The sequence below is a fragment of the Ascaphus truei genome, chromosome 1 (assembly GCF_040206685.1).
Source record: "Ascaphus truei isolate aAscTru1 chromosome 1, aAscTru1.hap1, whole genome shotgun sequence".
Lineage (NCBI taxonomy): Eukaryota > Metazoa > Chordata > Amphibia > Anura > Ascaphidae > Ascaphus > Ascaphus truei.
In genome coordinates, this window is record NC_134483.1 from 508,969,207 (window position 1) to 508,992,297 (window position 23,091).

The window sequence follows — 23,091 nt, forward strand, 5'->3', positions numbered from 1 at the left end:
CCCACAGCCACAGCTAATCACATAGACCACCATAGTTGTATTACAATTGATGAAGCTATTGATGTTATACTGTTTGTGTGGACTGTGGGAAAAGATATGCCTGGATGGTCTCATAAATTCGCACATGTTGCACTGATTACACCTAAAGGACCCTCTAGTCAGAAAACGGTCTGGATCACCCACTGGGGTGGAGATAACGCTTGGGGAGATAAATGTAGCCAACGTTTTGGCGCGCCTATATACACACTTTGGGCCTTGCTTAGTGTATTCACATAAAATGGGATCCATTTGTAGTAGGTCCCAATGCTTGTTTATAATTTTTTGAACCTGACCACTTGCTTTGCTGTATTGTGATATGAACATGGGACACACTTTATCGTTCCCGTGTATCTTCCCTTTTCTGCCATCCCTCCCTTCGGACTTTTGGGGTAGTAATGTTTCTCTCTCAATCTCCACTACTTCTTGGAGAGTTGATTGGAGGGTCTCCCTGTCATAACCTCTTTCCACAAATCTATTAGTCAGTGCATCAGACTGAGTCACGAAATCACTCATTGTGGAGCAATTTCTCCTCAGCCTGAGGTACTGACCTTTAGGTATACCTTTGATTACAGACCTGGGGTGACAGCTGTCCGCCCTCAGAAATGAATTCCTTGAATTTGTTTTTTTGTATACATCTGTTTGTATGTTCTTAGCAATATCAATATAAAATAGAATGTCCAGGTAGCTGATGTGATGTGCATGATAATTCATAGTAAAGTGAATATCCAAAGTGTTGTTATTTATATAATCAAAAAAGGCTAATAAACTATCCGTGCTCCCGTGCCAAATAAAAATAAGATCATCTATGAAACGTTTGTAGAAAATAATATTGTGTCTAAAGGTGTTTGTGCTATTGAAGATACATTTATTTTCCCACCACCCCATAAAAAGATTGGCATAGGAGGGGGCAAAACTTGTCCCCATTGCCGTACCCCGAAGTTGCAAGTAAAATTTGTGCTCAAAAAGAAAATAATTGTGTGTTAAGAGAAAAAGTATAGCTTCCATAATAAATGTGGTCATAGGTAATGAGCTACCTGGACATTTTATGAAGTGACGGACCGCTGTCATGCCCAGGTCATGTCGTATAATTGAGTACAGGGAGACCACATCCATAGTTACCCACAAAAATTCTTGATTCCATGTAACTTCCTTCATTTTGGTGAGCAAATCACCTGAGTCCAAAATGAAGGATGGCAATTGCCTAACAAAAGGCTGCAAATAGGCATTAACATATCGTGACAAACCATCTCCCAAAGATCCAATGCTAGAGACTATTGGTCGACCAGGAGGGTCGATCAAAGTCTTATGGATCTTTGGGAGATGGTGGTAAATGGGAATGACTGGTTTCAGATTGGTTATAAAACCTGATTCATCTTTATTCAAAACATATGTAGCTGTTCCTAGGTCAACCAGATCTAGGAGCTCCTTTAAAAAGTGTTCTGTGGGATCACGTGGTAGTTCAGAGTAGGAAGACACATCATCAAGTTGGCGAAATGCCTCCCTGAAGTAGTCTGTCCTACTGCTTGCTGGACCAGAAGAGTGGGTGCCAAAGAGGAATCAGCAGGGGATGCAGAGAGAAAATGGGTAGCGATGGTTTGCAAGGTGGAAGCGATGGAATCCAATTTAGTATCCAACGTAGCCAGGTTGGTGGAGTACCTACCCAGGAGTTTTTCCTGGAGGGACATGGCCCTTTCCACCTCTGTGGGGTTCATTGGTGGCCTGTGCAATGTGTTACGACTGCATATGTTGCTTTGTACCGTCCAGGAGAGAGACCCGCTAAGCAGAGGTAGAGGGTAGAGACAGACCAATAAATGGGATAAAAATCCTGAATCAGTAGAATACTGTAGTGGGTTACAGGGTCAGGGCTGGAGGCAGGCAGAATGGTAGAGGTAAGGTAGGCAGGCAGAGGTCTGAGGCAGACAAAATAAGGTTTCCAGCAGGAGACAAGGTATGGAGTACCTTGCACAGGCAAGGAGAGTGGGGAATGGGAGCCTAACAAAGGGAGAAGGCAGGTGTGAGCAATCTAGCTCTGGAAAAGTCTGATTTCCTGCCTCGATGGCCATATTGGTAGAGGCAGCGAAGTCAGAAGGCATCCATGTTGGAGATCCTAATGGTACCTTTCACTGGGATAGTTCATGGGATAGTCCACTGGGATGGGTTCATGATAGTAGGGTAACCTTAGATGGGGCCTGTAGGAGACATGTGCAACATGTATAACCAGGGAGAAGTATGTGAGAGAAAATAACATTGGCTTTTATTTAGCCAATGACTTTAAACATTACAGCTTCATGTCAGCATGCAAAATAAACAAAACAGGTTAATCCATTTCTAATGGATAACTCATATTTTCAGTCCCTATCTGCAGGGATGGGAGGCTAGGCCTATTACAACATCTGACTCCAAAGTCCAAAAAGGTACCAGTAATCAGGAGTTCTTTACAGTAGTCTCTGGGTCTGGGCTGGTGTCCGTGGGGGAGAGCAGCCTCTGATGTGTTCCAGGGTCTGCTGCGCCCTGGAAAAGAGGGCCTATTTCCCTGAGATCTCTGTGGCATCACAGTCATTATGGGCTTTAGAGATCACTTCTGTGCTCAAGAGATCTGTTTCTGAGAATCTCTTCTGGCAGCACAGTCCCTAGAAAACTATGCAGTTTGGGCTGCACACATTTAAATCTGCTTGATGAGCAAGGTGGAGACTGTCTGATTGATTTTAGTAAGAGTTAATTAACCAGTTCCCTGCTGGACTCATCAGCTATGGACAGGCTCTATGTGTGCTGCCTTTTTAAACTGGTGGAAAGGAAATTGTTATAAAGAGTTACTGACGCCAAGTAGAAGATGGCCATTTAAGATTATAGTAACAGCAACAAGCCTAAGCACCTCCCTAGCATTAGAGAGTAAGAATTACCTATGGAAACATGGTAGTTCACCAGTTTAAGCATATATAGTAATTATTGTTTTGATGTGAAGAGCATTATCAACGGCTGTTAATAAAGCTCCTGTTGTGCTATAAAAGTTCCTGGTCTTCTTCATTATTCCATCAGTATATCTACACCTAGCCTGTGCAGATCCAGCACCCTGACAAGGTATGAGAGACTAAGCAAAGCCCTGTACATAGTCAACTGATGTAAATTCCTTTAGAGCTGGGCAAGAAGGGTTACAATCTTATGAAGGGCATCTAAACACAGCATTTATCTCCTAAGATTCAACATCACTAACCTGCTTATAGTCTTAAGGTTCACTGAAGAATATTGTTGCTCTTTCTACTGATAATGAGCACCCCACTGCTTTACCTATGGACCTGGGTCCCACAAATCCTCTTGCTGTCTAAATGCATTCCTGTCATGATGTTAGCTGTGACGGTGGGTGCAATGCAGCTATTATAATAAAGGTTAAGCCCTGCCATTGCTCCTACTTATCAAGATGGATACGCAGGAGTTAAACTAGTAGTCAACTTGTTAATGTGGTCTGTAACTTATGCAAATGTTGTAATGCGATGCTGTTATTTTATGTATTATCTGTGTGCAGGGCTGGTAATTCATTTAGTCAGCCTGCACACAATGAGACATGGCCTGCTATACAAATGTGGGAGGTGAAGGGGTTTAGACATTGTGGAGTGGAGAGGGGTGCTGACTTTGGTCTGGGGAACAATGGTTAAAAAAAGAGCTGAGCCTTTTTTTCTACCCAGACTGAAAGGCACCCATCTTGGCAGGAGATACCACTGACTCTGAGAGCCATTGCTGGGTATTGTCCTTGACGGCGTGATTATCATTGGCCAGGTCGAATTTCCAACTCCTGTTAAGCCCCCCTCATGGGCTGTCAAGCGAAACACTGTCACCACCCTAGCCCATATTGGCCCCACACAGGCGAGCCCTCGCTCTGTGTTTTGTCCGCTCACAGCTTCCATGCGCTGATTGGTCGGAACCCCATTTTCCATGTTTCCCTATGAAAATGGGAGCCTATGTAAAGAACTGCAATTTTCAGCTTCATAGACTATTTTGGTCATAGTGTAGTAGGTGTCATTCGAGGTTTGTGCTGGAGACACCAGAGCAAAGCTCGTAGTAGAAACAAGTGGGTTATTTCAATGTGCCGAATTGCATCCCTCAACTACTGAGATAACCAATGCAGACAAAGAGTGGAAGTTGCCCTGGGTAAGCCAATGAAGCGGTGCCTGGCACCTAGCTAGGATTCTCCCCCGCCCCCCGGTATTCCATGTTTTGAGTGAGTTTTTGAGAAAACTGTGTGTTGTGCTGTGCCTGTTGACTCTGGTCAAAATAAACTTATTTTATTGAACCTCTTGCTCCATCTGGTGTATGCAATCCTGGTGTTAAGTTGTTCAGTGTCCTGGTTTCCCATGGCATCAACCATTGCAAATGTGATAGAAATAGACTATTTTAAAGTACTTTATTTAACTTAGTGGCCCACACATACTAGAAAAGGAGAGGTCACTGTAAATGTTATTGCTCAACAAATGGGTTACAAACTATAGCATGACTCAGTTATCATTCATGTGCATGTGCGTAAAGGCCTTCTAAAGCTTGCCAATAGGTTGTAGATCAAGGCCTCTATATATTCTACAGCAAACATGTTCTAAAAAGACATGACAAGAGACATGATCAAAAATCTGTTTATTTTCCTGGCAAATCTATCCAAAGTGCTTACATGTACCCACGTTCTGTATGAATGTATTTGATGATATGTTGTCTGTCTTTTTCAGGACCATAATACTGATGGAATTTGGCAGTGGTGAGACATCCTGTTCCCGTGGCTGCAGAGCCCATTGTTGAGGAGGAAGAGGCCACAAGGACCCTCTTCCTCACAGAGGTGACTGATGATTCAGCTGAGTCAGCTGCCCCCATGGCTACCGCACCAGTTGCAACCTGTTGTTGCATCCCCAGATGCAACCTGTTATTGCCACCCCAGCTGTATCTGCTGCTGCCTATCTAGGCACAGCAGCTGCAGCAAGGAGCCAGACCACAGCAGTCGAACATGGTGCGCTGTTTGAGGATCAGAGAGAGCTGCTTCAAATAAAACAAGATGAATTTATGGACACATTGGAATTTTGCCCATATTGAGGCCAGGGCAGGTTTAATGCCCAAGAAGGGAGCAAGAAGGCCACTGGTGGGAGCAAACAACCCAGCACCATAGCTGCTTTATGCTCCTCACCATCTGCCAGCACAATACTGCTGTCACTACTAGTTTAGCCCAAGTGACTGCATCTCTAAATGTGCCCACCTAGGCAATGCAACAGGGCCTGGACACTTTCCGTGCCCCCTCCATGGAAATTGGCCAAGGTGCATCCCTGGAATCCCTTTCCACATCAGGGATTTCTAACATTCCTGAGAGTCCCCATCCTTCTCTAGCATAAGAGGAGATGGCTACACTCTCTATACCTCGGGGAAAAAGTTTGCACCATGGGAGAGGCTGTATTCGTATGTCAAGTGAGGGAGGCAGCACCCCACTGAAAAAGAGGCGTGGCATGTAAAAAAGTTTAACTATGTTGCTGTTTGTGTATATAGTTAGATTTGTTGTTTCTTTATAATGTTAATTTTGTTTACACATTTTATTCTCATATGTAAATTATTGTACACTTACACTTTAGATACTCTATAATAGACAATAGTAGGCCATATAAACATATATTACAGTCCCTTTAATCATTAAAAAGCATAGTATAATTAAGTCCATGAAAAACATAATACAACAAAAGACAAAAATACCCAATGCTACATCCAATGTGACAAAATTCATAGTTAAATACTTCAATGTTAGTATTCTCATGAGTAAGGGTCATTTAGTTAAACCCTTTGGACAAAGCGTGATAAGCCTGCAGCCACTTCACGGCATGACCACTATGCAGGTCCTAACACTACCTGTGAAAATTCTCATTTAACTCTGCTGGAGGGAGAATGGTCTCAGTGGGTCTGTCCTGCATACAGTAGGAACATGGAAAACCCTGCTACTTAAAAAGTGGAGAGGGGTGAGCTTAAACCTTGGGATGGGGGGGCTACTAACCTCCAACCAATTGATACCAGTTGAAAATTTAAATTAATGAACACACAATCCCAGCAAGCTCTAACCCCAAAACCCACCACATCATATATATATATTTGTGTCAAAAGGACTGCTGCTGAGCGTGGTCAAATGTCTGCAACAAAAGACAAAAATACCTAATGCTACATCCAATGTGACAAAATACATAGCTAAATACTAAATACTTCCTCAGGAAGTCGCCCAAAGACGAAACGCGTAGAATCCTGTCCACTGTGAAGTACGTGAGGTACCAGTAGCCGGAGACACAGCGTGTTGGAACTTCCGCCCTTCACCCGAACCAAAAGTGACGCACGCGAGGGATCCACACACACGCCGGCAGAAGGAATGCCAAACTGACCAGGATTTCGTACCATATACATTTTTAAAGTGTAAAATGTGAGTGCACTTTTATATTGTGTTATTGCTTAAGGAATACAACTTTGATATACTACACCATAAGAGTTCTTCTTCTCCATGCGGTGACACTTTATGGGGATCATTTGCCTTACCTGTGGGATCGTTACTGGAGACCTGCAGCTACCATCTGCTCCAATCAGAGAGAGACAGAGTCTCTGATATGCGCTTAACATATGGATAACGTGTGAGTGAGATTCATTTACAGCTTCCCACACTATATCAGTTTTCCAAACAGGTTGCACTATGTTGTGTTTTTTCTTTTACATGCTACTATTGTGAACGTTTGGCTCTCCCATTAAAACCTGGGATATCAACAAGAAGAAATAGACTGGAGAACGAACTATAAAAAGTTTTTTTTGAGCTGCTTTATTTAATTTTTTTGGGTGGTGGTATATGTTTCACAAATCACATTTATATAATATTCACCTATTTCATTAATGATTTTATATTCACCAATTGTGCACAAGCATTATTAATATGTGTGTTATATTAGTCACTATAAGTATTCACTTTAACTTTTTAGAGCGCCCGATTACAAACTTTTAGATTTGTACTAGGGAAGAGCAATACTGAACAAAACAAGGGAGGGGATCCTGAGTAAGAGAGTGCCCCACCAAAGTGGGAAAACAACAGGCAGATCCCAATAGCATGAACTCAGTGCTCGCTTACAGTATACAGTATATACTGTATGTGGGCGAAGAACCCATCTATTAGAAAATGGCTGTACCTAAAAATTGATGTTTTGTTTGTCCTGCCGCCACTGCGCAATGGACGGCATATTAGGTACACTGCAGAAGAGAGAGAATGATTTAGAAACTCAATTAAGTATCAGTTTAGTTTAACAAATTGTTTATCCAAAAATTAATAGTACAAACTGTTGTGGAATCTTAATAATTATTCTTGGGATTATTTTTCAGAGTAATATCAATAATAAGAATATTAACAACTGCTGCTATATATTCATTTCGATATACTACAATTACACACACGTGATGCATGAGGACCACAATAAGTGATACTCAAAACTGGAAGAACCCACTTCATTGTGTGTACATCAATCACGGCAGGTTAAATGTCTGGTTGTTGTTTAATGGTTCAGCTAGGTACCAACATTTCTTCCATAAATAAGGTATACTTTTTGACACTGGAGTGTCTTTTTAGTAGTGTTATAAGCATTTAAAGCAGCGCCCTTCGCCACCAATAGTGTAGAAGTAGAGAATGATAGAAAATGAAGCTGGAGTAAAGCACTGGATATATTATCCCTGACTGTCCTTTCCTAAATGATCAGAGTTACAATAATACACTTTTTTGGAACTTGAAGGTCAAGAATTATTCTTGGGATTATTTTTCAAAGTAATATCAATAATAATTATATTAATAATAATAATAATAATAATAATAACTGCTGCTATATATATATATATATATATATATATATATATATATATATATATATATATATATATATATATATATCAAGATAATAAGTACAATCACAGAAACATGTGCAGCATGAGGGCAAGAGACAGAGAGCTGACTTCCCTAAAAGTATATTCAATCACAGCAAGATGATGCAAAAACTATAATTAAATAAATATTTTTTTTAATTTTAAACTATATTAGTAAAGCATCAACACACATCTTAACCAACCCACAGCAAAACAATGCACCTAGTGGCTTCAACTTGAGGCTGCACCTCAATTTATACTCCTCGGCTTCTCCTCCTCATCCGCGGATTGCGTGTTACATTTTTCGGTTCAAATAATTAATCCATCGTCAGGATTGCCATTGATAGCAAAAAAAATTTTAGGAAAAGTTGAATTGGCCTTTTTGAGACTGATCCGCAGGAATCCGCGGACCAACGGAACCGGTAGATTCGAGTCGGATTCAAATCCGCAATTTTTTTCCACCCATCTCTACTTACAAAAATGTCACACATTCATGGATCAGTTCAAACACATTTTTTTTAATGCTTTGAGCACACGCAAAGTATGGTTAAATTGATTTTCTAAAACGTCCAATGCTTCCTAAACAATGGACAGAAAATTGACTTCCACTTTTTAAAATGTATGAATAATAACAATCTCCGTTTTTGAGATTGATCCGCACTAATCCGCAGACCGAAAGAAACCAGCCGATCCACTGCGGTTCCAAATTCTGCCAAAAAAATTGCCAATCTCTACTTGTATGCAATTATTTACAAGGACAATATACAAGACATTAACAGGGAAGAATAACATTTAAAATCGCACAATTTGGCTGGTCGCAACACAATTTACTTGTATTGCAAATAGCATGTAAGCACAGCAAAACTCGAGCCAGCAGTAACGTGTTATTGTGCGACAAAAGGTGCAATAACGTCTACTTTATCTGTAAAAGTTTAAATTTGGGGGAATGGAGGTATATTGGTATTTGAGTCCTAGCCCAGAAGAGTTTGCAGTGTAAATTCTTAAGACTCTTACACATGTTGTTCTTCTGCCTTTGTATTGTGAGTTGTGAATAAGACCTATAGGCACGAAGCTCTGTCAGGTTATTTAACGTGATGTAACCAAATTAATATCACATTCATTTTAAAACGGTATCCAAGGATAATAACGTAACATTAAGTCATGTTTTCTCCCATGAAGAGCACAGCGTTAACTATAATGGATGTTAGTTAGTTATTCTCTAAAGTCTCTTAAAGTTAACGTGGGGACTTAACATTGCATTACTTAAATCAGAGCTAAACTTGGCATTGCCCCCTTCCAGACCGGAAGGGCATTTGTTGTATGTGAATGGGTATAATGCCACACTTAAACATGATTTAAATAACAATAGTGTTATGTACAAGAGTCACTTCTCTCTCCTCTCCTCTGTCTCTCCACTTCAGGAAAATCCCTATTTCAGGTTGGATGGGAGTAACGCCAAATTTACATACCGTACTGTCAGATTAGTGGAAGATAAAGCTGCGTTACCCTACAATAACATAATGTTAACCCATTTCTAATGAAAAGTAGTGCAGCCCTTGATTTTGGACATAACTAGATTTTCGGATAGGGTGTTAACTATTTTAGGTAACGTTATGTTATGTTTCCTGATTTAACAGAGCTTAGTGTAACAAGGCTTAAGTTCCCAGAGGGTGAATGTCAATTTAACAACTTAACAACTCCAGTGTGGTTTGTAGGTGAGTATTATGTTGGATATTATGCTACAGTACTATGTCTTACAGTATGAGTAATAGTGCAGTAATATATTTGATCAATGCATGTATATTTTAAAGGGATAGAAGACTAATAATTTGCCTTGTATGTTTCTTTGTTTTAATGCTTGGTTTCTTGGTTAACATTTTTTTTTCATTCAATTTGTCAAGTGCCTGCAGTTCACAAATTAATTAGAGGGAGGGCTTGAGAACTTCTAGCTATGGGGATTAGTATTTAATCTTTGATAGTGCCGATCAGGGTACTTATGCAGTTTAAACAACTATAAATCATAAAAGCATGAAAGAAAAAGAGCAATATCTATATTTTATGGCCAATATTCACTAAATGGGGCTGGGTCATAAGACACCTTTTAGCACCGGAAGACATTTTATGCCACATGAGCTGTAAAGTTCATTCTGGTGCTGGAAAGTGTCTTATTGTGACGCAACACTTAGTCAATATGGACCTGTGTGCATTGAAAGTGAAGGTCATCTATAACTGAACATTTTCTTGCAGACAGAGCAGACCACAGGGCTCACTTGTTTCTCATTTCTCTGGTGCCAGGCCTTGTAAATGCTCATCTGATGCGGGAGTAGGCTGGGATCCAACCTTCATGAGAGCCAGGGTCCCATTATGTTAGTATTCAATTTGCAGAATGTGCATATAAATTATGCCTCAGTCAATCTCGATTCAAATTCTTGCACCAAACAACCACACAGAAAACAAATACTGTTAACTTCTAAAGGAATTGGAATGTGACACCACATCACTGGAATGCTAAAGCTATCGTGATTTAACTCTCTGTACAAGGGCAGGTTAAGCAGTAGCAAATGTATATGGGATTAATTATACAAAAAACAAACTGGATCAGCAAAAATAATAATGAAGGACTTATGGTTTTTTTTTTTGGGTGGGGGGCTATTTAAACCTCAGATGGACATTATGAAAAACCTGACGAAGGGGCCGGGGGGGCCTTGAAACGTTGCTGTATTGTAAACATATAAGTGTGTGTATGCTAACATTTCCTATCCCGGGTGTGTGCGGATTGTTTCTGTATTGCTGATTTTTTGATACATTAAAGAAGAAACTTGGTGAGTCCCAAAGCAAAACATAAGTCCTTCATTATTATTTTTGAGTGCTGATCCATTTTATTTTTGTATACAGTAGTTATTTGCACCTTGCGATGTGGATGCAGGATCATGGTCCAATTTCTGTATTTACAGTATATATAGAAGCATTTCTAATATCCAATGTATTCAAAATTGTAGGCTATTTACCAAAGTCTTCTAGGAAAACAGAACCAGATTGATAAAAAAAAAGCTTTCTCTGCAGTCGGTGGGATTTATTATTTGAAGTATTTATATTTGACCAGTATTGAGCCAGTCGAATATGTAGTCCTGCAATTATTCTTGCCATTGTTTCCTACTTTTTATTTTAGAGATATCAGGTGTTATGTCGCCTAAGTGCAAAACTAGCATAAATCTGGCGCAACAAAATAGCAAAAAAAAAGTGTTTTCTTTATTAAATTAGCAATTAACCATTTGAAAGCCCTATGATGTAGCCACCACAGCAGGTGTGGCCAACTCCTGTCCTCAAGGGCCACCAAGAGGTCAGTTTCTTAGGACATCTGTGCTTCAGCACAGGTGACTCAATCAGTGGCTCAATCATTGACTCTCTCTCCTCTCCCATCTGAAAGATCTTGAAGATTTCTGCTTTTGTGAGTGCCTAGATTCTAATTTGTATTTTTAAAATATATTCTTTCACATGGTTTGTAAATTTTGCACCATTTCTTTTTACTTTGTCTCGTCTTTTCCATATCCTGAGTTCATTTGGGCTCCTTTTTGGGTCTGGAGCTCATGTTTAGAAACTTCTAGCAAAGTCTCTGTGTTGAGCAGCACTGCACACACATTGTAATTAATATATATTACATATACTCTGATATCTATTCACATGAACAACCTTTAATTTCATATTAAAGTCACTTGCGCTTGTTTTTGCACATTGACAAAAGATTAGCCACCTCACCACATAGATAACAAGCCAACATATTTATACTTTACCTATTAACCTGCCTGAAACGATGGTGACCTCTAGTGGTCAACCTGAGAAGTTCCACTTTGAAGTTAAAGGTACAATTTCCCCATATACTACAGTATATGGTATTTTGAAAGTGAGCTAACTCCTTTCTAAAGCAGCTTCCCAACCTTACTTTTTTCTACCTGTTTTTGATTGTATTAACATTTTCATTTAAGAAGCTCAGTGCCTGTAGTAGTGTTTTAACCTTCCAGAGCCTCCGACGTTTTGCACATACACATAGGTACCACTTTAGTTTCTCCACCCGCGCTGAATGGAGGTACTACCAGAAGTTTCAATGGAAGACTCTTAACCTATGCAGCTTAGCATTCACACACAAACTTCTATGTTTCATAGGTGCAGCTGGCCTTACAGGAAACATGTAGTGTACCTGCTAATTAGGTACATTTGGAGGGTATACCTTCCCAGTGCCTTTTTAACGTACAGATATAACGTACTTTACTAGAGCATTGGTCTTGCAGGTGGAGTATGCGCCCCCGATCATTTTTCAGCTGCTTGCAGGTGACCGGAGAATCCAGTGCGGCCGGAAAAATGGAGATTTTATTTTAATAACATAGGATTGAACCCAGCAGAAACAAATGGAAAAAATGCATAAAGCAGCGCACTGCCCAGAGGTGTGGACCTCCTTTTTTGTAATGCTGGTTGGGCAATAAATTCTTTATATTTTTATACCACCTGTTTCCCAATTTTTCTGGGCAGTGTTTTACAGAAGCCAGTTTATCGAAGAAGGATTCAGCTTGATTGAATACAGGCGAAGAGATTGTAACAGACACATACAGGATATCGTTGTATGAGCAGGCCGATTGCTTTCCATGACAATGGTGCAGACCTCTATTTTGGTGTGATATCACTCTACCTAAATTCCTAGTGCTGGAAATTGTCAATGGTTTACAAGCTCTAGTGTTACTACAGGTCTGAGAACATTACCATTGGGACAAATCTTTATCTTTTAGAATATCTGGTACTTCCTCATTGTATATCCCTGATGATGTCACTTATTTTATTAAGGACAAAACTGCCATATGCAGTGCAAATGATTTCCTTACCAACATGGTTATTGCTGACCTTCCTGTTATTAACTTCTATCACATCGTTAATTTTGGCCTGGGCCTTAGAAAAAAAGCTTGGCAATATCATGCATGTTGTACACTGTAAATCTTTCCTCATCAGCTAGACCCTCAATACCCTGCAGGATTGGTTTCAAGACATGCTGGCCCTCTTGCTGTTCAAAATTGGCAATATGTTTACGGATTGCCTCTAGATCAGCCCTATTCCAAATTGACATACAGGATCCAAAAAGTCTAGGTATGGCCCCAATGATGCCATCTATACTCTGCAATTTTCTGGGTCCTTTTTGGTGTGGGGTGTCTTGTCCTGAAAAAAGGTCTTGAGTTCTGTCTGCATGAGATGCAACTTAAATCTACTAATAAGGAAGTATAAAATAGTGAAACATTAGTTTGCATACAGGACCCAAATTCTACCATGTTCAATTTTGATAAATTTATGACGACAGGCACATGAATAAAATGCACATTATTATATAAAGTCCAGGGGATGGATGTTGCAGTGAGGCCATTGGAGGGTCCATCCTGTGTTGTTGGGCATGCCATCTGGACTCCACCAGGACACCTTTTTCACCACTTGTTCCAAATGCTGAGACAGGGAGGAGAATTGACTATCCCTCATTACATTGGACTGGATTCTGTTCTACCCGGATACCAAGAAGGGGATCAGCGATGACACTGATGCACATGTGCATGAAAGTTATGATAACAATGGCCTTCATTGTCGTGTAGCAAATATGAATAGTAAAAGAAATAAAGGAGAGAAAGCAAGAAAGATAAATTAATTAGTATTGCATTACTTTGATCTATGGGTCCTGAGATTGCATTTCAGAAATGTTGAAATGTCTGGGACATTGATGGGGGCCTTGTTATTGCACAACCCATGGAGCACACATTTTCATTAATCTGTGGGATTTCCCAATTCCCCCCCCCCCCTTGTGCTCCTTGTTTGGTTAAAGAGTCAGCTATGTCATTTAGCTCACGAGTGAGTGAATGGTCTCTCTTATAAGCGACAATAATCTGAAATAAATCATATTCGGCAATGTTAGGATTTATGGCAGCGATTGAATGTGAGTCTGGAAAAACCACCATCCTGCAATCTGTGCTGAGGACAGTCTGCAAAAGTAGAAGGTTAGTCAAATCCAGCATACATTCATTGGGACCCAGAAAATCAGACCCAAATAGCCCAGGTTCATTTGGGAGACACATTAGTGCTACCGGCTGTGTAACTGACATGTCCTCAATTTGAATTGTCACATGTATGTCAATGGTTAATTGTAAGACTTGCACTTGGACATTTTAATTTCTAACACCTATTAACTCACATCTCGGCTGGACATTGACAGCATGTGATGTGTTCCTCAGACTTTAATTTGCCAATTAAGTCAGCTACCCTGTTAGTGTTTTAAGGGTTGTGTGAGGTAAGTACCATTGTGGGCAGGGTATATGGCTTTACCTGCACTATCAAACCCCAATAGTGTCTTATTCCCCTCAGTAGATGAGAATAGGCATGTTCTCTCAGAGACAGGAGTTTTTCCTGTATCTATCTCCCTGGAATCTTGATTAACCATATCCTGTGGGTCTATTGTTACTGAAAACCCCATGTGGCCTGTGCATCAATTATTTCCCCCATGTCAATGGGTAAATGAAGATTTGATTCAGTTGGATCCTCTTACCAAATATCTCCATGCTCACTACCCATAAGATCCCAATCCACCATTTCATTTGCATATATGGGAGCAGAAGCTTTATATCCCAATCTGTCTGCTATGGCTTTCTGTCCTTTCAAAATAGAGATGGTTTGTAGCAGCTCGGATTGTTTTTGTTTACATGGGGAATGATCAATACATTTGCCTTTTTTCAATTCAGTAACTTGATCCTGAATTACTTTGTAAACACTTATTTAGTGATCTCTTTCAGTTTCTACATTCATTAATGTTTGCTTACAATCTATTACCTCTTTTTGGATAATTTTATGATTTTTGCAATTTTCCTCTTGTGAGGACTGTGCAACTTCACTAAGAGTTGTTAGAGCCTTGACTTGATTTTCTAATTTGTCAATCTCTTTTTCATAACTTATAGTTTGGAGCTTTACAATTTTGAAGTGCTATTTCAAAATGTTCCATTTTGGCATTCATTGCCAAGCATGCTGCATACATACTTGCAACTGATTTTTTATTTTTCTTAGAGATGCTTATCTCAAATATTTCCTGGACATATGTCCAAGGATTATTTTGACTTTTAGTATCACATGCAAAGTCTGAACTTTTATCCTTTGTGATATAAGCTGCTACAAAGCTGTCTAAATGTCAGGATCGGACTTAGGCCTCGCCCCCGTGATGCATCTCGCGATGTCACAAGTGACGCGCGTCAGCCGCAAACCTGCACACAAGCGCTGCGCTGCCAGGAATGAAAACACTACAGGGACCGTTTCCAGGCTCCACCTCCGTGACGACATGGGAAACCCATCGCGCACGCTAGCTATGCGCAGACGCCGCGCGGATACAGGTAAACAAGTGGTTAATTCCCTCAATTATTCCTCAGCTACTATGCACTCTGCCCCTGCCTATCAGTGGACAGCCTATGTCTGATTGTTCATTACCCTGCAGCTGTTAGTTACCTTGCACCTGTGTGCTGCCTTACCATTGGCTGCCTGTACTTTAAATACTCAGCCAGCCCTCTTACAAACTGGCTGAGCACAAACTCTGTCTTGTGACTTGTGCTTACCTCAAGCTTCCTGCGGCCCTGCCTTTGTCTTGTTTGCTTCTTGTATTTTGACCTCAGCTTGCACCCGGAATCCTGCCTTCTCTGGCCCCTGGACCACGGCTACGGGCACGACGATTCTACATTCTATATCCCTGGACCCCGGCACCGCACAACGACAATCTGATCTCTCCACTCCTAGACCACGGCAAGTACCTCCACCAATCTGACTTCTACCCTGACCCAGCTACACGACTACCACTCTGCACTCCTGCCGTGGCTGCCCAGTTGTAGGTCGGTGCTACCAATATCCCCACCTCAGCCTCGCGGTCCCACCTTGTTTGTGGTTAGCACTCGTTACACTAAACTAGAGACTGTAGCCATTTTTGCTTTCCCTTTTAATGTATATCCTCCCCACAAGTTGCCGGTTATTAGTGGTTATCCAATATACTTCTCTATAATTAGAATTCGGGGTTTTCTGTTAAAAAAAAATATATATATATATAATATATATATATATATACTTAGTTAAGTTATGGTGAGTAAAAAAAGTGACAAAAACCCTCCACAGCAAAGCATATAGCAAATGGAAATATAACTGTATGCTCATTTGCATGTCTTAGGCAGGTCTGCAACCCTGCCTTTCACCATTAACACCCAGCACACAGCACTTCCACTGCAGCAAGGGATTCTGGGAAATGACATGCAAATAAGCACACAGTGCCACTTTTTGCTTCAAAACCATTTTAAACATGGTTCCCTATAGGCTTAATCTTGCTGCATGGTCACAGCTTTAAGCACAGCCAGGGTTAAGATGCATAGCCAGTAAACCCACCCACAGACCGCTGTTTCAAGCTTAATGGGTCTCATCAGTGTGGCTATGCAAAGCTGAAGCAATGAGGATGGGGTTTACCATACTTAGTTAAGTTATGGTGAGTGAACAAAGTGACAAATACCCTCCACAGCAAAGCATATAGCAAATATTTTCTTGGAGGACCTGACTAATAGGACCAGGAAAAATGTGTTTGTTGCGATTTACAATGAAAATGTAAATACAGAGGATGTAGCCTTTTGGCTTAAACAGTATTGTGCTGTGGTGTACGAGAAGCCAGAAAGGTGTGTGGATGAGGACCGCAGTAAAACCGGTGTAACATTAGAGCTGGTACATATACCGAATGCGATACATATTGGGCAATTGCATGGATCAGTTTTTTATGCGGGACAGCCAAGAAGGCGCAGGCGATGTGGGGCACCTGATCACTTGCAGAAGGATTGTACAGAGGGATTCTGTACAAAATGCAACCAACTGGGACACAGAAAACATGGATGTACGGAAGAAATGAAGTGCAATTTGTGTGGCAAAAACGGTCACAGTTTCAGGCAGTGTCCCCAATCGTATGCAAACCGAGCCAGAGGAGGTTGGAGGAGAGAGGAGAGAGGAGACAAAAAAGATGGCCGCTACAATCGAATGCCATGAGGAAGAAAAGATGTCCGCTACAAACGAATGCCATGCGGCTGAGGAACCACAGAAGTCAGCTGGAAAAAGTGAAGTGGAGTAGTGTGTGGCCATGGAGCCAGATACTCCCACCCCAGGCTCAAGCAACACCTCAGGGCCTGAGGAACCGGGTGCTTTAAAGGAGGATGCTTTGGAGGAGAAGTTTGTAACCAGAGGAAAGAGAAAGTTACAAAGCCACAAAGAAACAGTTAAAAGAACAGTGCAACAAGTGGCAATGGATCTGAGTGGACTGGACTCTGATGAAAGCTCAGCTGATGAGGACTTTCCAGCAACCCCAGAAATAGGGAGCTGGGCAGATGAAGAGGAAACAGAATCAGAGGAGAGTGAATCTGATGGAGAGAATGGTGAGGAATGTAGGGAACTAAAAAAGAGGAGTGTGAGTGAGGAGAGAGGGAGCATGGAAAAAATGGACAGAGGATGAGTGGAAGGGAAGGGGAAAGTCTCTGATATATGTTTGCATAAAGGACAAAGAAACAATACAACAGGCCTGCACAAGATGGCTCCCCCCTCCTCCCAGCCATGTTCCACAGTGAAAAGTAGGACACCCCCCCTGCAGCTGCTCCTCAGAGCTAGTGTCAGTGTGTCAATGTGTCAGTGTGTCAGTGTGGCAGTGGCAGTGTGGCAGTGGCAGTGGCAGTGTGTCATAGTGTCAGTGTGGCTGTGGCAGTGTGGCAGTGGCAGTGTGGCAGTGGCAGTGTGTCAGTGTGTCAGTGGCAGTGTGTCATAGTGGCAGTGTGGCAGTGTGGCAGTAGCAGTGTGGCTGTGTCTGTGTGGCAGTGTGGCAGTGACAGTCTGGCAGTGTGGCAGTGTCAGTGTCAGTGTGGCAGTGTCGGTGGCAGTGGGGTGATGTGAAGTGAGATGAGGTGCAGGGGGGGAGGTGAGGTGCAGGGGGGGTGTAGTGGGGTGATGTGAGGTGAGGTGCAGGGGAGAGAGTGATGTGAGGTGAGGTACAGTGTGGTAGAGGGGGGATGTGAGGTGCAGGGGAGTGAGTGAGGTGAGGTGAGGTGCAGGGGGGGAGGTGTAGCGGAGTGATGTGAGGCGAGGTGCAGGGGGGGAGGTGAGGTACAGGGGGGGAAGTGTAGTGGGGTGATGTGAGGTGCAGGGGGGTGATGTGAGGTGCAGGGGAGTCATGTGATGTGAGATGCAGGGGGGAGAGTGATGTGAGGGGGAGGTGCAGAGGGGGTGAGGTGCAGGGGGCTGGGATGTGTGTGGTCTGCAGAGGGTTATTGTGTGTTATGTGGAGGGGGAGTATTGTGTATGGGTGAGGGGGAGAGATGGGGGTGTGAGATAGAGGGTGAGTCTCGCAACGGTTGATGATGAGGGGTGCAGGGGGAGATATATGAATATGATGAGTGCTTGGGGAGATATGAGGATGATGGGTTGCTGGGGCAGATATATGAGAATGATGAGGGGTGCTAGGAGAGATTGATGAGGGGTGCTGGAGGAGATATGAGGCTGATGATGATGAGAGGTGCTGGGGAGATATGATGATGATGATGATGATGATGATGATGATGATTTTACCCGTGCGGCCCGAATCTGTTTTCTTGGAGCAACTTTACAAGTTGTGCAGGCCTGCAATACAAAAATGGGCTGATTGGGTGGGGAAGGAGGGAAATATGGAACATTTAAGCTTGATTATGGATGATTGGAAGGGAAGTCCAGAGAAGTATGAAAGGATACTGAATGATGATTGTTTTATTTGCTTGGGGAGGAGAGAAGGGGGAAAAAAAGGATGTATATTCAAGGGACATTACAATTTGGCATGCAAGGTTTATGAATATAAGGAGTTCAAAGCTGTGATGCCTCACCTGCAGCCTTCTTTGATGTTGAGGATGTTTGATGTAATGTTAGAGACAGAAGGGTTTGTAAGTAAGAAATGTTATGTTGATTTCTTTGACAAAAGGAAGTTAGTGTGGTAAATGTTAGAATACAGCATGCTAGTTTAGTTTTATGCAGTGATAAAGTGAGAATTTACTGGTTAGAAATGTATTTGTTTGTTTTTAGTTCAGTATTTTAATGTAATATAGGAAGTTATATTGTAATGCTTTTTTTGGTTATGGTTTTAAACTGAAGAAAGAATAGTTAATTAGTACATGATATAAGTGTAAGGACCCACGCTGCAGGGACTCCCGCTACCAGCGCCTCCTTACCTTCTCCCCACTGCCTCTGGTCCCTGGCGGTGTGCCCCGGTTCTCGGCGTCTCCCCCACGGCTGCTCCCGCACTTCCGGGTCGCGCGCGTCACACTTACGGGCGCGTGCGGACCCAGGCTTCCCTTTCTTGGCGCCGGGAACCTGACCCCGCCTCCTCAGGTGCGGCGCGCGTACGCATCGGTGCGTTTCCCTGCCCCTGCTCCACCAGGTCCGCCCCCCCAGACTATTCTTCCCTATCAGGGCTTCCCTGGGGCCGCACCTCCGCTACTCCCTTTCCTCTGATAGGCCCCAGCCCACTATTTAGTCTCCCCTCGCCATTACCACATTGCTCTGCATAGCTACTGTACCTTGGTGCTGTCTGCTTCTGCCTGGCTTTCTTGTGTTTCAGTCCCTGTTCCTGTCTCTGGATTCTCTGCTGACCTCCCTGGATTTTGACCCTTGGCTTTGGACTTTGACTATGCTGCTATCTGGTACCCTTTGGATTTGGCTTTGGACTCTCCGCCTTGCAGTCTTCTACATCCCTTGGACACGGCTTACGGACCTCTACTGCGCTGCCCTCTATGCTCCACGACCCAGGCTTACGGACACTCTACCACGCTGCTCTCCATACACCTTGACCATTGGCTTACGGACTTTACCATTCTACGCTGGAGTTGGCAAGTACGGTACTCTTTCTATTTTTGTTCCCTGGACCAACTACGCTACTTCCACACTCCGGCCGTGCCCCCGTTTACTGTTAGGTGTGTGGTATTTCTCCTTTCCACCTCAGTCCCGGGGTCTCGTCTGGCTTGTGGGCAGGCCGGGCGTTACAATAAGTTTAGTCCTGTGTGTTCTAATGATTAGGAAATAATGTTTTCTGTTTTTGTATTTTATGTTTTGATGACAAAAGCTGTAATGTTATATTATGAAAATAAACAAATTTATTTCAAAAATGAAACAGCTGTCTGTGGGTGGGTTTACTGGCTATGCATCTTAACCCTGGCTGTGCTTAAAGCTGTGACCATGCAGCAAGCTTAAGCCTATAGGGAACCATGTTTAAAATGGTTTTGAAGCAAAAAGTGTCACTGTGTGCTCATTTGCATGTCATTTCCCAGAATCCCTTGCTGCAGTGGAAGTGCTGTGTGCTGGGTGATAATGGTGAAAGGCGGGGTTGCAGACCTGCCTAAGACATGCAAATGTGGATGGATGCGTGTGTGCGTGTGTGTGCGTGTGTGTATCCTCCCTCCCTCTTATGTTCACTAGCCTGTAAAATTCTTCCAATATCCACAACCAAAATAAGCTTATTATTAGTATATGTATTAACGTGATTTTGTTGCTGATAAGTGTCTGACACAGCCTAAACTTATCTATTAACCTTATCTATTTTATACTCATAGATCTAGGTTCTTATTTAAAAGACTACCATACATTTTGTGTGGGCGACAAATGTTACCGATAATGTCTAGCCTTATCCAGAAATAGAAATATAGATGTATTTATAATTATACAACAAAAATAAACAAACAAAGATGCCCAAAGCTACTTCCAATGTGACAAAAAAACACAGTGATATAGCTACAGTATATATTCTCTTCAAAAGGGGTCATTTAGTTCAACCCTTTGGCCAAAGCGTCTTAAGCCTGCTAGCCAACTTTAAGGCATGACTGTTAGCAGGTCCTAACACTCCCTGAGTTAAAAATTTTATTTACCTCTATAATTAGGGGAAGAATGAGCAGCATTGGATCTGTCATAACCCAGCAAAATGAAACTGTCCTGCCAACTTGGAAAATGGGGAGGGCGAGCTTAAACCTTGAGGGGGAGGGGCCCTAACCTCCCAAAAACTTCTGAGACCAGCTGCACAGAGTTAATAAACACGCAGATACCCAACAAGCTCTGAGAAGCCCCAATCATTACCACATAATATATATGTATATATGTATATATATATATATATGTATATATGTATATGTATATAAGTGTCAAAAGGAGTGGTAGTGGGCATGTCTAAATGTATACAACAAAAAACAAAATGCCCAAAGCTACTTCCAATGTGACAAAAATACACAGTGCAATACCTATATATTCTCTTGAAAAATGATCATTTAGTTCAACCCTTTGGCCAAAGCATCTTAAGTCTGCTACTCATTGGTACTCATTATAATAGCAATTATTAACAGAGCAAGGGTTATCCAGTATATATTTTCTTCACTGTAATCCTTTTTGATCGTAGTTAATTTTACATCTACAATCTCTAACTGCATAAGTGACATATAAAATAATTTTGATAATTCTGTGATTATCTGTTGTAATTTTGTATGATTTCTTAATTCATTATAGAATTCTTCTACATTTCCCAATATCACTGGATATACATACTTTTGGTAATATGTCAATATAAAATGTACAGTAATAGGTATCATTGGTTTTACTGAATACATAATACCATTATGATTATACATTTTAACTTCAATAACAGATCACTTGGTACAATAGTTTACATTTAACTTCAATAACAAATCTCTTTGTACAGTAGTTTTCTTGAGGCAAACGTATGGTAACCGAACAATTTTCACTACGTATGGTGACAATGCCCATAAAATAATTCCATACAATACTTTTCCATAATTGAGTATCCAACTCAACTGATTAGGAATAGGATCTACATGTAGTAAACAAGTATTCTGGCCTTGCCAGCACCAGTCAACTACCTGTGTAACTGCTACTCGTTCTGGGCAAAAAAAGTCTTATTATGTTCTATGCAATGTCGGACATCATATTAAAATAGCGGATGTGTCTCATTCCCTACTATTTTTACATTTATCGGAATATCGTGAGTAATCAATTTGTCATTAGAAATCATACCCATATCTATAACTTTATACAGTTTTTTGTAGTGGAAAAAGACAATGCACTAAAGGTTCATTAAAAAAAATCACCGGCCATTTAAATCACTGTTTTTTGGAGCGTTGCTGTCACGGTATTCAGAAAGCCTTGATTACCTGTCATAGCAAAATTCACAAAACAGGCGTTTAGCCGGTGATCTGATGAACGACCCTCTGAAAAGGCCTTACCCGGCAAGTTGTATCTGCTGCAGTGAGAGCTTCTCTGAGAGAGCCATCTCTGCCTGTGCAGATCTCGTCTGACATTTATGTGTATAAATGTTGTTAATAGTTTAGATGAGCAGGGGGTCTCCTGAGCTGAACCGCATTGGTTTCAGCCTCGAGGACCACCTACTTCCCAAGATACAGGCCCGTTATGGGGTGCCGGTATCTCCTATGCATTTTATTCCCACGGTCACGTGACGTCAACATTTAAATGCATAGGAGATACCGGCACCCCATAAAGGAGCCTTTATCTCGGGAAGTAGGGGGTCCCTGAGGCTATCCGCTATAGTAATGAAGTTTACTGTAAATGCATCTTTATTGCATGGGATTCATGCCAGGGGTCTCTGGTGCTAATATTAATGGATATCAGCTCCAGAGATTCCCGGCATCAATCCTATGCAGGAAAAATGCATTTTTTTTCTAAGTCCCATCTCGCCGCTTCTCTGCAGGTGTCCAACACCTTGACGCCAACTTTTTCTGGCGTGATAATTTTGTGATAAAATCACCATTCTAGAGTGGGGATAAGCGTTCATAGCCTAATCACTGCTACTAGAATTGTACGAGTTTATGAACATGCTGAAATGCGGCTTATCACCGATGTCTCTGATTTTTTTATGAGCAAATTTTTGAGGCAATTCAGTCTTTTATCAATACACCTTATAAAGGGCACACGGCCCAAAACGCGTTGGTCTGATGCTTTTTTGCTGCTACCTGGGATATGTTTGAGAGGAGATAGAGAGGAGATAGAGAGGAGATAGAGAGGAGATAGAGAGGAGATGGAGAGGAGAGAGATGGAGAGGAGAGAGATGGAGAGGAG

General features: G+C 41.7%; 1 long non-coding RNA gene across 3 annotated transcripts in view; it reads left to right on the forward strand.

Annotated features, from left to right (window-relative positions):
• The window catches only part of LOC142465798 (uncharacterized), a 128,205-nt gene that overhangs the window by 99,694 nt on the left and 5,420 nt on the right, over positions 1-23,091 (forward strand). For all 3 annotated transcript variants that reach the window (XR_012787980.1, XR_012787982.1, XR_012787979.1), the window contains 2 exons: positions 4,749-6,460; positions 9,567-9,644. This is a non-coding gene — a long non-coding RNA (uncharacterized LOC142465798). The remainder of the gene's footprint in view (positions 1-4,748; positions 6,461-9,566; positions 9,645-23,091) is intronic.